General features: G+C 43.8%; 1 protein-coding gene across 1 annotated transcript in view; it reads right to left on the bottom strand.

Moving 5' to 3' along the window:
• The window catches only part of TNXB (tenascin XB), a 153,756-nt gene that overhangs the window by 112,111 nt on the left and 28,388 nt on the right, over positions 1-13,257 (bottom strand). The window lies entirely within an intron of this gene.

The raw sequence follows: 13,257 nt of genomic DNA, 5'->3' as shown, positions 1-13,257 counted from the left end.
TTTGGACACAATGTCACATTCGAACAGGCAAATGTTTTTATGTATTCACATACCTACTATTGTATAGATGTCACACCTGTGACAGGTAAAAATATGCTTGACATCAAAAACAGTGCCATCTGCTGGATGTCCAAGCAACACATTACGAGGTGATGTAAATAAATAACCCAGTGATTTGGGCCATAAAAGCCTTCAACAATACATATTGTAGTTCTTGTGGTGCACTGGTGGTCCACGGACCACTGGTTGGGAACCACGGATTTACAGTATGACTTCTGTCTCCACAAGGGATACATCCCCAAATTTAGTATGGATGTATGAAACCACAGATGATAGGAAACTGGTGGACTTTTGGCCCAAGAAGTATCATAAAGTTGTTCTGGAGGACTTAGTAAATGTCTGTTGAGGACATAGATTTGTTAGACATAGATAAATGCAACCACAGACACTGGTCCCACTTATACAAATGTTGTACTATATCTAAAATATGTATTTCCTGTGTTGGAGCATATAAAAATCAGTTGGTGAGTGTTCTAACTGAAAAATGCAAAGCACAAAATTGATTGGTTGGGCTATTCCAGGGATGCTAGCTGAGCCTGAGAGTTTTGGCAACAGTTACATGTTTTCTGTGCAGAAGCTTGCCAAGACAAGTTAGTATATTTTCTGCTTTTGAGCTGCTGGAAGAAGATCCTTCACATGGAGACCTAAGGAACATTTGTATCTCCCTCAAAGGACATTGTGTGAGTCAATGCAACTGTTCACATGACTGCATATATGTTGTTCTGCATCACAAAGAGTAGACACCTTACTCTTTACTTATCATCTTTGTGGCATCTATTTTCTCTAGCAAGACAGTGTGTGGATTGTTTGGGGGTTTTTTGAAGGCAATATATAGAAGTTTATTCTTTCTGGCCAGAAAGAATGTCAGTACAGAGACTGCACTCTAAAAGAACCAACATAAGACATGCAGAGAGGTATGGAGCATTTATCCACTTTGACACTCATTCAAAATATTTGGGACCTCCCATGATTGGTGGAAAAAGGTATCCTGGTTTGATCCAAGTTCATGTAAAGGCCCATCCCTGTGTGAATCCAGGAATGTGATGATGGCAAATACAAATTGTTTCTCAGCATATGTAAGTGGATTTATCAATGGGAGAGAGTTGTGATTTACATAAACACAATAGCTATCTCATCAATAAGATTTGAGTACCTCCAGGCTTGCATACATTAGCCAGTTTAGCCCATTTCCTGTCCCAAGGCATGAGATTAAGCAAGTCAATTTTATAGATTTGCAGTTCCAGTTACACTTTAAGGGTATGATTTCATTTGATATAATTTATACAATTTCATAAAGGTGAGTTTCATACACAAGAGAAGATATAGATATAACTGGAGCTCATTATCAAGAGAGGTCTACCCCTCTGTTTAAGGAGCTCCACTGGCTGCCATTTATTTTCCGAGCCCAATTCAAGGTGCAGGTGCTTACCTACAAAGCCCTGAATGGTTTGGGACCACCCTACCTGTGTGACCGCATCTCCATCTACGAACCCACACGCTCGCTCCGGTCATCTGGGGAGGCCCTGCTCGTGATCCCACCTACGTCGCAAGCGCGCTTGGTGGGGACACGGGACAGGGCTTTCTCTGTGGCGGCCCCCCGACTTTGGAATGCCCTTCCAAAAGACCTTCGTCAGGCCCCTACTCTAGCAGTTTTCAGAAGGAACCTAAAAACTTGGCTGTTCCGATGTGCCTTCGCAGATTAGGAATCCCCCATCCCAAGTCCTTGAAGCACTTTAGCACAATCAATGTTACTGCACACCGCACTTTTAATCCTACGTTCCTCCTGCCATTTCAGCACTTTTAACCCCTGTACCCCATTGCGCCGGCCGAACCAGTTTTAATAGTGTCTTGATGTTATTGTCATTGTTGTTATTTTGCTTAATTATTTTGATTTGCTTTGTTATTGTTGTGTTATGTTTTTCTATTGTATTGTGTTTGAGGCCCGTGTAAGCCGCATCGAGTCCTTCGGGAGATGCTAGCGGGGTACAAATAAAGTTAATAATAATAATAATAATAATAATAATAATAGTTCACCAGACTTCTCAGAGTTGAGGAGGAACGGCATTTCGACATTGCGAAAGACGTGAAGTACGTGTGATTTTCATTCCGCCACATCCTGCCCTCCTAGTATAAAATCTCAGGGAAGAAGTGTGCATAATAGACCATGTTAATATTATGGGTCATACAGTTCAGTTTTCCAATGACTTGCTTTCCATCTTTCATGATGGTTTTTATATGGCAGTGTAGAAGGGGACTGAGTTTCGTGATCAAGCAGGTATTCCTGAGTCAAAGGCAAACCTTCAAACCACAACTCCATGCTGGCTCTCTTCTGGCCGTGAACACCAGCCAAGAAATACTGTTTTTGATAAACAAGAATAATAGTACTCTTTGTCCTATTCAAATTCAAATGTCTTGAGAAGTGTTAAGATCCTTCTCACCCTCCTTTCCGCACATGTAAGCATATCCAAAAATGGTGCCTTAATGCGCTGTGGTTAGACCAATCCAATAAATTCCTGGAGCGTCATGCCACTAGATTTTTGCAAAAGGCCACCAAGGGAATTGTTAAGCACAATGTGGATTTCGCCTATCACATTGATGTGGACGGCAGGAATGCAAACAGAGGCTTGATGAGAATCCCAGAGCCCTCAGCAAAGCTGGGTGGTTGGGAAAAAGCCACGGTGGTGGTGGAAAAACAACCCACAGGCTGCTCCAAAGAGCAAACAGAGACACATCCAAGAATCAGCCTTGAAGCAGGCCAGGGAGAACTAGATTAGATAAGAATAGTTCAGGATGGAGGGAAAGAACATAACAGTATCCTAAGGACTTCCTTAAAATAACAACCGTTCAGCAACAGGCTCAGCCACCTCCAGAAGTTATGGGATTTTCATAGCCAAGGTCATTTCACACCCAACGAAAATCCTGCAGAACTTTGTAGCATAACTGCATTGGATGGGACTCCAAGGGCCATCCAGACCAACCCCATTCTGCCAAGCGGAAATACACAGTTGAAACCCTCCTAACAGATAGCGATCCTGCCTCCGCTTAAAATCCTCCAGAGAAGGAGACTCCCCCAGACTTCCAGGCTTTTGGGGAGAGGATGACCTTTGAGATCATAATCTTTTGGAAAACCAGAATCTATAAAGCCTTTTGGAAGCTTTTTTTGTTTTGTTTTTTTGTTTTTTTAAGATTAATTGGCATTCACTACCATTTGGAAAATCATAACCTTTTTGTAAAGTATGATCTTCCTGAGAAGAGCGAAAAACTCATTTTAAAGTGAGTCTTCTCTTTAGTGGCAAATATCCACTAGTATTCATGCAAGGCAAGTTAGGTTTCTCAGTTGTTAGACTGATATACCTGTTTATCTCTCTGAACTGTTAGGAACAAAGATTATGCCCATGTACAATATATATAGCAGATCTTCAGAAGTATTAGTGCAGTTGCCCAAAAACATTGACTCTCCCACAAAAAAATATTTGGTTTTAAATCGTGTTCTCAAAAGACAAAAATAAGTAATCTTTATTAAAATAGCATAGGTGATTTACTTACAAACTTCATGGATTCAGCATAAAGGTACATTGCTTATCAGTTGACTAAGGCATTCTGCTGCAGTCTCTTCTCTGTAGTACACTTTGTCCACAACATGCGAATGCAGAGAAGAGCAAACCACATACCACTTACTACAATGCAGTCTGAGCTCTGCCACATTCACATTGGAGGACAGCGACACCACAGGCACTCCAAGTGGCCAGCTTCTGGTCAAAGGACATTTAGTATAATGCCATGTTTTTAGCTTTTTGTTTTTAAATACAGTGTTCCTTCACTTATTGTGGGTGTTCCGTTCCAGGACCACCCGCGATAAGTGAAAATCTGTGAAGTAGGGATGCTATTTTAGCATAATGTATAAATATTAAAATTCATATAGCATCCCTACTTTGCGGATTTTCTTACCCGTGCTTCCCTACCTGCCTCCGGAACCACGCAGGCAGTTGCTGGCCAGGGAGGCAGGCCTTTCGTGCCACACCTCAGGCCACCGCATTTCCAGGGTCCTGAGGCGCGATGGAGAAGACCTGCCTTCCAGGCCTCCGCTGGACCCAGCAGAGCAGCAGCATGAGACACACTGGGGAAGGCCTGCCTCCCTAGCCTGCTGCTGCCTGTGTGCCTCTGGAGGCTCTGCTGGGGTCTGCAGAGGCCAGGGAGACAGGCAGGCACCCTCAGGATAGGCCGGGAGAATGAGTGGCCACAAAAGCACCCCAAGTCACAGGAGGGCAAGTGGAGCCGGCGGAGGGAGTTCCAGCCCACACACCAGCCTCCTTTTCTGAGGCACGATGGGGAAGGCCTGCTTCCCTGGTGTGATGCTGCCTGTGTGGCTCCGGAGGCTCTGCTGGGGTCTGCGGAGGCCAGGGAGGCAGGCAGGCGCCCTTGGGATGGGCCAGGAGAATGAGTGGCCACAAAAGCACCCCAAGTCATGGCAGGGCAAGCGGAGCCGGTGGAGGGAGTTCCAGCCCACACACCAGCCTCCTTTTCTGAGGCACCATGGGGAAGGCTGCCTGCATGGCTCCGGAGGCTCAGCCGGGGTCTGCGGAGGCCAGGGAGGCAGGCAGGCACCCTTGTGATGGGCCGGGAGAAGGAGTGGCTGCACAAGCGCTCCAAGTCGCAGGAGGGCAAGCGGAGCTGGCGGACGGAGTTCGCCTCCTTTTCTGAGGACGTAAATATTTTATATTAATATTTACAAAAACCTGTAAAACAGCGAGTCTGCGTAATGTGAACCGCGAAGTAGTGAGTGTGCTGTCGCACACTGGGCCTGTGCATATGACTGTAGACAGGACATAAATTCTGTGTGCCCAACAGGACGCCGGGACTGCCTCAGATTAAAGGCCCTTAAATTCCCCCAAACAGAGTTCTGTAGAGGCTTAAAGTAAGTCCAAAAAAAGTTATTTATTGATGAAAAACAAACAGGTACTTTCAAGCTTTCTTAACAGTCTGTTGGCTTTTGCAATCTTGTTCACTGGGAACAGGCACTATCTTCATAACTATAACTAACTAATGGGGAAATCCTTAACTTCTAATCTGGGCAGTCTGTACCAACTGCGTCTGGCTTCCGCGAGCGACCCTTGCCAAGCAGAGCTTTGTAGACTTCCAGGGGAAAAGAAGGAGTTCAGGTTGCTGTGATGGCCGGCTGAAGTCCCTCAGCCAAGCTGTGGGGCCTTTTCTCCCTGGCCATGCTGTAGGCCCGTGATGGTGAACCTTTGACACGCATGTCAGCACTGAGACACATGGCTATTTTTGATGACACACAGACACATGCAGCCACATACAGAGAAATACACCTTATAAGAGCCAATCTAATTCCATCCTTAAATTTGTAAAAGGCTCCACAAATTTAACATCTGCACGTTTGAGCACTGTTCACTCCATAACCCAGCATGGAATATACATTTTTCTTATTTAAACTATAAATATTGCAAAATTATGTTTGTTTGTTTTTCTCAAAGTGACACTCTACCCAAGTTATGCTCAGGTTTCTGGCAAATTTTGACACATCAAACTCAAAAGATTGCCCATCACTGCTGTAGGCTGTAGGCTGAATATCTCCCCGGTCAAGCCGTAGAAGACGAAACTTTCTACAGGAGCTACTTCGTTTTATGTCCTGTGCGAAAGGCTTCTCTGTGAGAACTGACTCAAAAAGGCTCCTATTCCCTCCAAAACTCAAAGAAGGGCGGGACCAGGGAACCTAACGATAATTGACAGGTGGCTTGCCCTATGATAGCAAACTATAACAGGAAGCCACCCTGCTGCAAAATCCCAAGCCTGGGATTGCAAACAAACATTTAATGCAAAGCAAACAATATTGGAGCTCCTGGTACAGCTGTACCAGCACAGCGAGGGAACACTGTACATAATAACTGTACCTTCAATTTGCTTCTGACATGATAAACCATTAAACCCATTACTATTCTACTTTGATGGAGACGAAATGTGTCCTATGTCTTTTTTTTCCTCCCAGCTTTTAGCGTCGCCACCTGCTCCTTCTTGGCAGGGCTCCTGAGCCATTAACGACACCATGACAGTATAAAGTTTAGCAATTCGGCTTCTCTCGACAGTGATAACTCTGGGCTGGTGGAATTTTTAAATGCGGCTTCATCCATAGCATGTCTGCCTGTGAATGCAGCTGTTCAAAGAAGCAGGAATGCCGCCAAGGCGGGGAGAGATGGTGGCTGCCCTATCCTGAGTTAACCTTTCTCTATAGATGGGGAATTTTCAACCTCCCTCCTCTCCTCCTGCAATTCAGGTCAACGCACTGCTGGAATCCATGGGAGTTAACAAACATCTGAACTCTGGAGAAAAGCCTGCGCCGGCCGGACTTATTATTATTCCAGCTGTTGGCCCGAAGTGCCGCAGTTTTCCAATAAACGTTCCTGGACTTCCCTTCATTTTCCCTCCGGAGGCTGCTCCGTTACTTATGGGGAGTAAATAAAGCGCCTCTGAGCCTCGTCTTATAGATGAATGGCTTCTCTCAGAGAGATGTACAGGAGGAGAGGAATTTGGAGCCTGGCCTTCCGAATTCTCCCCCTTCTTCTCCCTCCTCTCTGAAAAGAAAATTCAGGAGCCAGCGGCTGCTCTCTAATAAATTCAGCAGGAACCTCTTTTAAAAAGAAACCCACAGGTATTGTTGATAGCGAAGGACACAGTCTGATACATCTCACCAGTAAATCAAATACGCATCTATTCCCCTCCCTGTTTCTCCATCCCAGCCCCATGCACCGTGCTGATTCATCTGCCTACTATTTGTGCCTCAAGCCAATTCTATCACCTCTTTGCACACCCAGCTCAGTGAGGGATTGTTTGGGCTCCTCCAAACAGGGACACAGGGATCAAGCCTTCAGGGGAGACCTCAGTGCCAAGAGATTTTATGGAAGAGGGAAAGGTGCTTCTCGGATGCTCTGGAGCTGATTTTCATGGCGTGATTGGATTTTAGAAAATGACTTTCTCCCCTGATGTTGTGTGCCAACTTATGGAAACTGTGATGACATGCCTGAGCCTTTGGGAAAACTATATTGTCTGGTTTTACTCAGAGACTATCTGATACCTTCTGTTAAGATTAAGACCCTTTAACACAGAGAAGCACTTTAGATAAGTTTTTTTTTGGTCGTATCAGGAGCTTCTGGTATGAGAGAATTGGCCGTCTGCAAGGATGTTGCCCAGGGGATGCCCAGATGATTTCTGATGTTTTTATCATCCTTGTGGGAGGCTTCTCTCATGTCCCCACATGAGGAGCTGGAGCTGATAGAGAGAGCTCATCCGCCTCTCCTCGGATTCGAACCTGCGACCTGTTGGTCTTCAGTCGTGACGGCACAGGGGTTTAACCCACTGTGCCACCGGGGGCTCTTTAGATAAAATGAATAAATAACCAAATGAGTTTACTGAAAACAGGATGAATAAAGGGTTAATTCCACCTGGGACTATCATAGGATAACTTAAAACAATACATTACAAATGGAGATTTTTCTGGTTGTAGTCATCTCTCTGGAGTCTTTAAATCTCTCTCTTGCCTCTTAGTGCAAAGTGATGGATTATAAATTGTTGCTTACAAACTGTCTTAATCAAAAAGCTAATGGGATGTTGCCCTGTGTAAAAAGGCACTGAATGTTTGCCTTATATATGTACTATAATCCACTCTGAATCCCTCCAGGGGGATTATTAATCCCAGCAACTACAATTCCCAGCTCACAAAATCAATCCCCCCAACCCCACCAGTATTCAAATTTGGGCATATTGGTATTTGTGCCAAATTTGGTCCAGTAAATGAAAATACATCCTGCATATCAGATATTTACATTATGATGCATAACAATGGCAAAATGACAGTTATGAAGTAGCAACGAAAATTATTTTATGGTTTGGGTCAACACAACATGAGGGACTGTATTAAAGGATCATGGTATTAGGAAGGTTGAGAATGAGAAACACTAGTTTAGATTCATCTAATGCAGACTGAACTTTATTGACCTGGATTATATGAATCTACACTGCCATGTAATCCAGTTCAAAGTTGTGCTGGGGAAAGAGATTTTGAGGGAGGGGTTTCCCTTTTCATCTTTTTCCTGCTTTTGCAGCAGTCCTGTGCTGCAATCCCAGAAAATGTGGGGGGTCTAATGTACAGATAGATTACAGATACAGACACATACATCTATATATCTGCTGTATTACAAAGCTAGAATCTTTCTTAAATGCACATTAGTAAGATATATTATTTCCACATGGCAGAGTAATCACTATCAGCCTATCAGTCACACAGCGTTTGTGGAGGAAAGCTGCAATTTTAAGCGAAAGCAGTTTGGCACACAATTGCTGCCCTAAAAAACAAATGTCCAGGAATGTAGTAAATGTCTGTTTCCAAATCACTTTGACGAGACTTAAAATAGTATGTATGCCTTGATCGTAAGAGAGAGAATGCCTGCATGAACATTAAGTTTTGGATTCAGTTGTGTCTCTGATAAAAACACCCTAGAGGCTGCCAGAAAACCACAATTACTCACGAGAGTTGAATGAAAAGTAATGCCTCCACATTCGTTACTTGGGTTTGGATGGGAATATTTTAATAAGCCAAATGCATAAATAATCCTTAGAATGTGCTCTTTAACTACCACTATTCACTTTTTGATATAATCACCAGACAATTGGATACATTTCTGCCAACAATGAACATGTTTTCTGAAGCTGTCACGGAAGAAGTCGACACTCTGTTTCCGCAACCCATCGTGCACAAATCTTCCGAAAGCCAAGCAAAGCGATAATGTGACCCACACGTTCTTGTGAAATGCCAATTACACTTGAAATTTTTCTCTGAGTGATACAACGATTGTCTTGAATCAATCTGTCAGCCTTTTGCTTGTGGTTGCTGTCCCAAGATGTCTAACTCTTTGTTTGTCACGCAAATCAGATGTTCCCACCTCAACATCTTTAAACTTATTTGCCCAACGACGCACAGTACTCACATCAACGCAATCACCATAAACAGCTTGCATTCTCTGATGAATCTCCTTTGGGGTGACACCTTCTGCTGTCAAGAATTCAATGACTGCATGTTGCTTAAGTTGCATTGACTGAATGTCTGTGCAGGGTTCCATACTTCGCACTTTAACAACACAACCATTCAATGCTAAGGCTTCCTGCCCAAATGGAACTGTAGAGGAGAGTCTACTAAACAAGCCAGTACTTGCTGTATACCAGTACTTCCATCTGTTGAGGAGTTACGAAGGTGGAGGCATTACTTTTCATTCAACCCTCGTAGTTCAGTAAGTTTTTTTTTTTAAAAAAAAGCAAGCTCCCTTCAATTGATTTAGCCTTTCCTCCAAATCAGTGGGATCCAACTCTTTCATCTCTGGTACTACAATATCGCAGACACATGTCTGAGACAGGAGGTTCGCTTCCCAATATGCTTCTGTAGCTTCCCAGGAATTTGCACGAACCTGGTTCTAGCTGGAGTCACATCTGGAGTCCATGTGCTTTGGACCCTTTTCAGCTCGTTCCTGTGCTGAAGTCAACGTGCCCCCAGACTCTTTATTCCCCTCAACCTGCTGGGAACAAATCCATAAATGTAGTCTGGGTCTGCAACGTAGAATGAATGTGGTTTGACACCACCTTAATTGCGATGGCTTTATATACTTTGGAATCCTGGGAGTTGCAGTTTGACAAGGTCTTTTGCTTGCTTGATCAATGAGTCCTGGTGTCTCACCAAACTACAGATAATCCCATGAGTCCATAGCATGGCAGTTCAAGAGTTGCCAAACCGCATTCATTCTACAAAATACCTGCAGTCTCCGAGTTACAGACATCTGACTTACAAACTACTCATAATTAAGAACGGGGGTGAGACAACAGGAAGTGAGAGAAATCTGCTCCTAGGAAGGGAAATCCACTCCAGAAAGAGTTATCATGGGCAAAGCAGGTCCCCACTGAAGTTTTTTCACCAATCCCTGTTTCCATAACAAGCCAAATTTTCCAAAATCAAACTATCACAGAGACAGCAAGCCCACCTCCTGACCAATCACAGACAGAAGCCGAGCTGACCAGCCCTGGCTCTCAGCCAATAAGAGGCTTGAGTAGAATCATAGAATCTTAGAGTTGGAAGAGACCCCGTGGGCCATCCAGTCCAACCCCTTGCCAAGAAGCAGGAAAATTGCATTCAAACCACCCCCGACAGATGGCCATCCAGCCTCTGTTTAAAGAAGAAGTGCCCACCAGACTCCAGAGCAGAGAGTTCCACTGCTGAACAGCTCTCACAGTTAGGAAATTCTTCCTCATGTTCAAGTGGATCTCATTTCCTGTCGTTTGAAGCCATTGTTCCATTGCATCCTAGTTTCCAAGGCAGCATAAAACAAGCCTCCTCCCTATGACTTCCCCTCACATCTTGATGCATGACCCTCATCATGTCTCCTCTCAGCCTTCCAGCTAGACAGAGGACAAGGATGAACGCCCAACTAGGCAGGCATAAAAGGATTGTACAAAGGCACTTAGTCAAAGGCTTTGTTAAGTGAGATATGCCTGTCTTCGTTGCACAACAAAGAGGAAAGAGGAAACAGATTCGCTTGTCTTATCAACTTCATCCAACATATCAATTTGAATGACAAATTGCAAATCAGAAAGAAAATAAATGGAAGCTGGTGAAAAGAGAGAGAAAAATCATCCCTGGATAACTTTCAGAAGATTTCAAGTGGTCTCCAAAAAAGTTCAAAAATGTTTTTGTTTACTTATGCAAAGCTTGCATGACCTGGTTCTATCATTTCATATGTCCATATTGTTAGTTTGGAATGAAATGTTTGCTAAAACATGTCAAACATGTCTTCTTTATTGTGATGCAGGAATCTATATTCATTCCATGCTATTTCTGCCTCTAGTACTAAATTTTCTACCCATGAAGTAATGCTTGAGAGCACATGTACTCAGGCATGGGAAGCTACATGCAGGCCCTGTAAGGATACAACTACTCACATTCTTCATTATCTAACAGAGCTTGAAAAAGTTACTTTTTATTATAACAACCCCAAAATGCAGAAGGTTCAGTGGCTGTGGGATTCTGGGAATTTGAGAACTTTCTTGCATGTGCATAGCAACTTTCTTCAAGCCTCCACTAGTTATTTGTTATGCATATAGTTCAGATTGCTTGTTGTTGTTCATTCGTTCAGTCGTCTCCGACTCTTCGTGACCTCATGGACCAGCCCACGCCAGAACTCCCTGTCGGCCGTCACCACCCCCAGCTCCCTCAAGGTCAGTCCAGTCACTTCAAGGATGCCATCCATCCATCTTGTCCTTGGTCGGCCCCTCTTCCTTTTTCCTTCCACTTTCCCCAGCATCATTGTCTTCTCTAGGCTTTGCTGTCTCCTCATGATGTGGCCAAAGTACTTCAACTTTGTCTCTAGTATCCTTTCCTCCAGTGAGCAGCCAGGTATTATTTCCTGGAGGATGGACTGGTTGGATCTTCTCACAGTCCAAGGCACTCTCAGCACTTTCCTCCAACACCACAGTTCAAAAGCATCGATCTTCCTTCGCTCAGCCTTCCCTAAGGTCCAGCTCTCACAGCTCTCACATCCGTAGGTGACTACAGGGAATACCATGGCTTTGACTAGGCGGATCTTTGTTGCCAGTGTGATGTCTCTACTCTTTACTATTTTATCGAGACTGGACATTGCTCTCCTCCCAAGAAGGAAGCGTCTTCTGATTTCCTGGCCACAGTCTGCATCTGCATTAATCTTTGCACCTAGAAATACAAAGTCTGTCACGGCCTCCACATTTTCTCCTTCTATTTTCCAGTTGTCAATCATTCTTGTTGCCATAATCTTGGGTTTTTTATGTTTATGTTTTATGTTTTATGTTCAGATTGCTTATTGTACTGTATATGTGTGTATTGATTTGCAGTTGTTCTTTAACTCTTTGTTGTGGGTGGGGCTGCAGACCATGTGATCAGGTCTGGGCTTGTTCAGGACACAGACTCCATTTTAGAACTGTATACTTTAGACTTCAGTAGGAACAGTATGCTTAGAGACTTCAGTAGGAACACATATATACTTTCAGGCTCTCAGACTGCACAGACTCTATTGGACTTTCAGACTAGACTAGTCCAGTTACAGATCGGATTTGTAGTAGTTTCTCTGTATAGGTAACACGGGGCATCTGTCTCATAATCAACAGTCCATAATCCAAAGCATCTCTCTGAGTGGCATAGTTTCTTTCTCTGGCAAGGCAGTGTAAGAGCTGATCAAACATGAACTATATGTGGTTTCTTTTAACATTACGCCACAATGAGTAGGAGGCACCACCTTGTCCTTCTCCCAAATGTTCAGGACCCACCTGAATATTGACTTTGGTATTTCTTATCGGCATGATTGTGACTCCTGGATCCATTTTGTTTTGGAACCAACCACAGAAAAAACTGCCAGAGGCAAGAATAAAGCTCTGAAGTAGTTGTAGGTGCTGGAAAAATTGTACGTGTGTTTGCTCCTTTAATTAATTAGATTAGATTAGATCAGAGTGGCATCCCGAAGCTGCAGAAACATGCCAATGCCTACTGAACTGCCAAAACATCACCCAAAATACAAGTACTTTCAATGAATTGGCAAGAGCGATGGATGATCCAGCTGCTTGCACCTTGTTATGATATTGCCATGAAACTAAGCCAAAGAGGCACCAAATCTGAAATGAGGACCATCCTTTGAGCAAAGAGGCTGTCCATCCAGGCAGGAAATGTGGGGAGTCACACTCCTGCATAAGTATCAAACTCTTAATTAATTCCTTTGTTATTACAGAAAGACCAGTTTTAGAGGTCCAGAGCTCACTCAGATTTTAGGTTTCCTCAGGAGGTCCCATTACATACAACAGGCATGGGGAAACTTTGGCCCTCCTGGTGTTTTGGACTTCAACTCCCATAATTCCTAACAGCCGGTAGGCTGTTAGGAATTGTGGGAGTCCCAGTCCAAAACACCAGGAGGGCCAAAGCTTCCCCCATGCCTGATATACATCAGTAAGTCTCATTGTATACAATGGGGTGAGAAGTTGGACTTTAATAGACAAATCAAAATTGTAATACAGTCAATCTTCTGCATTTGTAGCTTTGACTTTTGCAGATTTGTTTATTGGCAGATTTGATTTAAAATGTTATCTCTATGAATCTCTACGTCCTCTCGTGTGATTCTGTGGTCA

Source organism: Anolis sagrei, chromosome 2 (assembly GCF_037176765.1).
Source record: "Anolis sagrei isolate rAnoSag1 chromosome 2, rAnoSag1.mat, whole genome shotgun sequence".
NCBI lineage: Eukaryota > Metazoa > Chordata > Lepidosauria > Squamata > Dactyloidae > Anolis > Anolis sagrei.
This window is presented reverse-complemented; position numbering and strand designations above follow the sequence as displayed.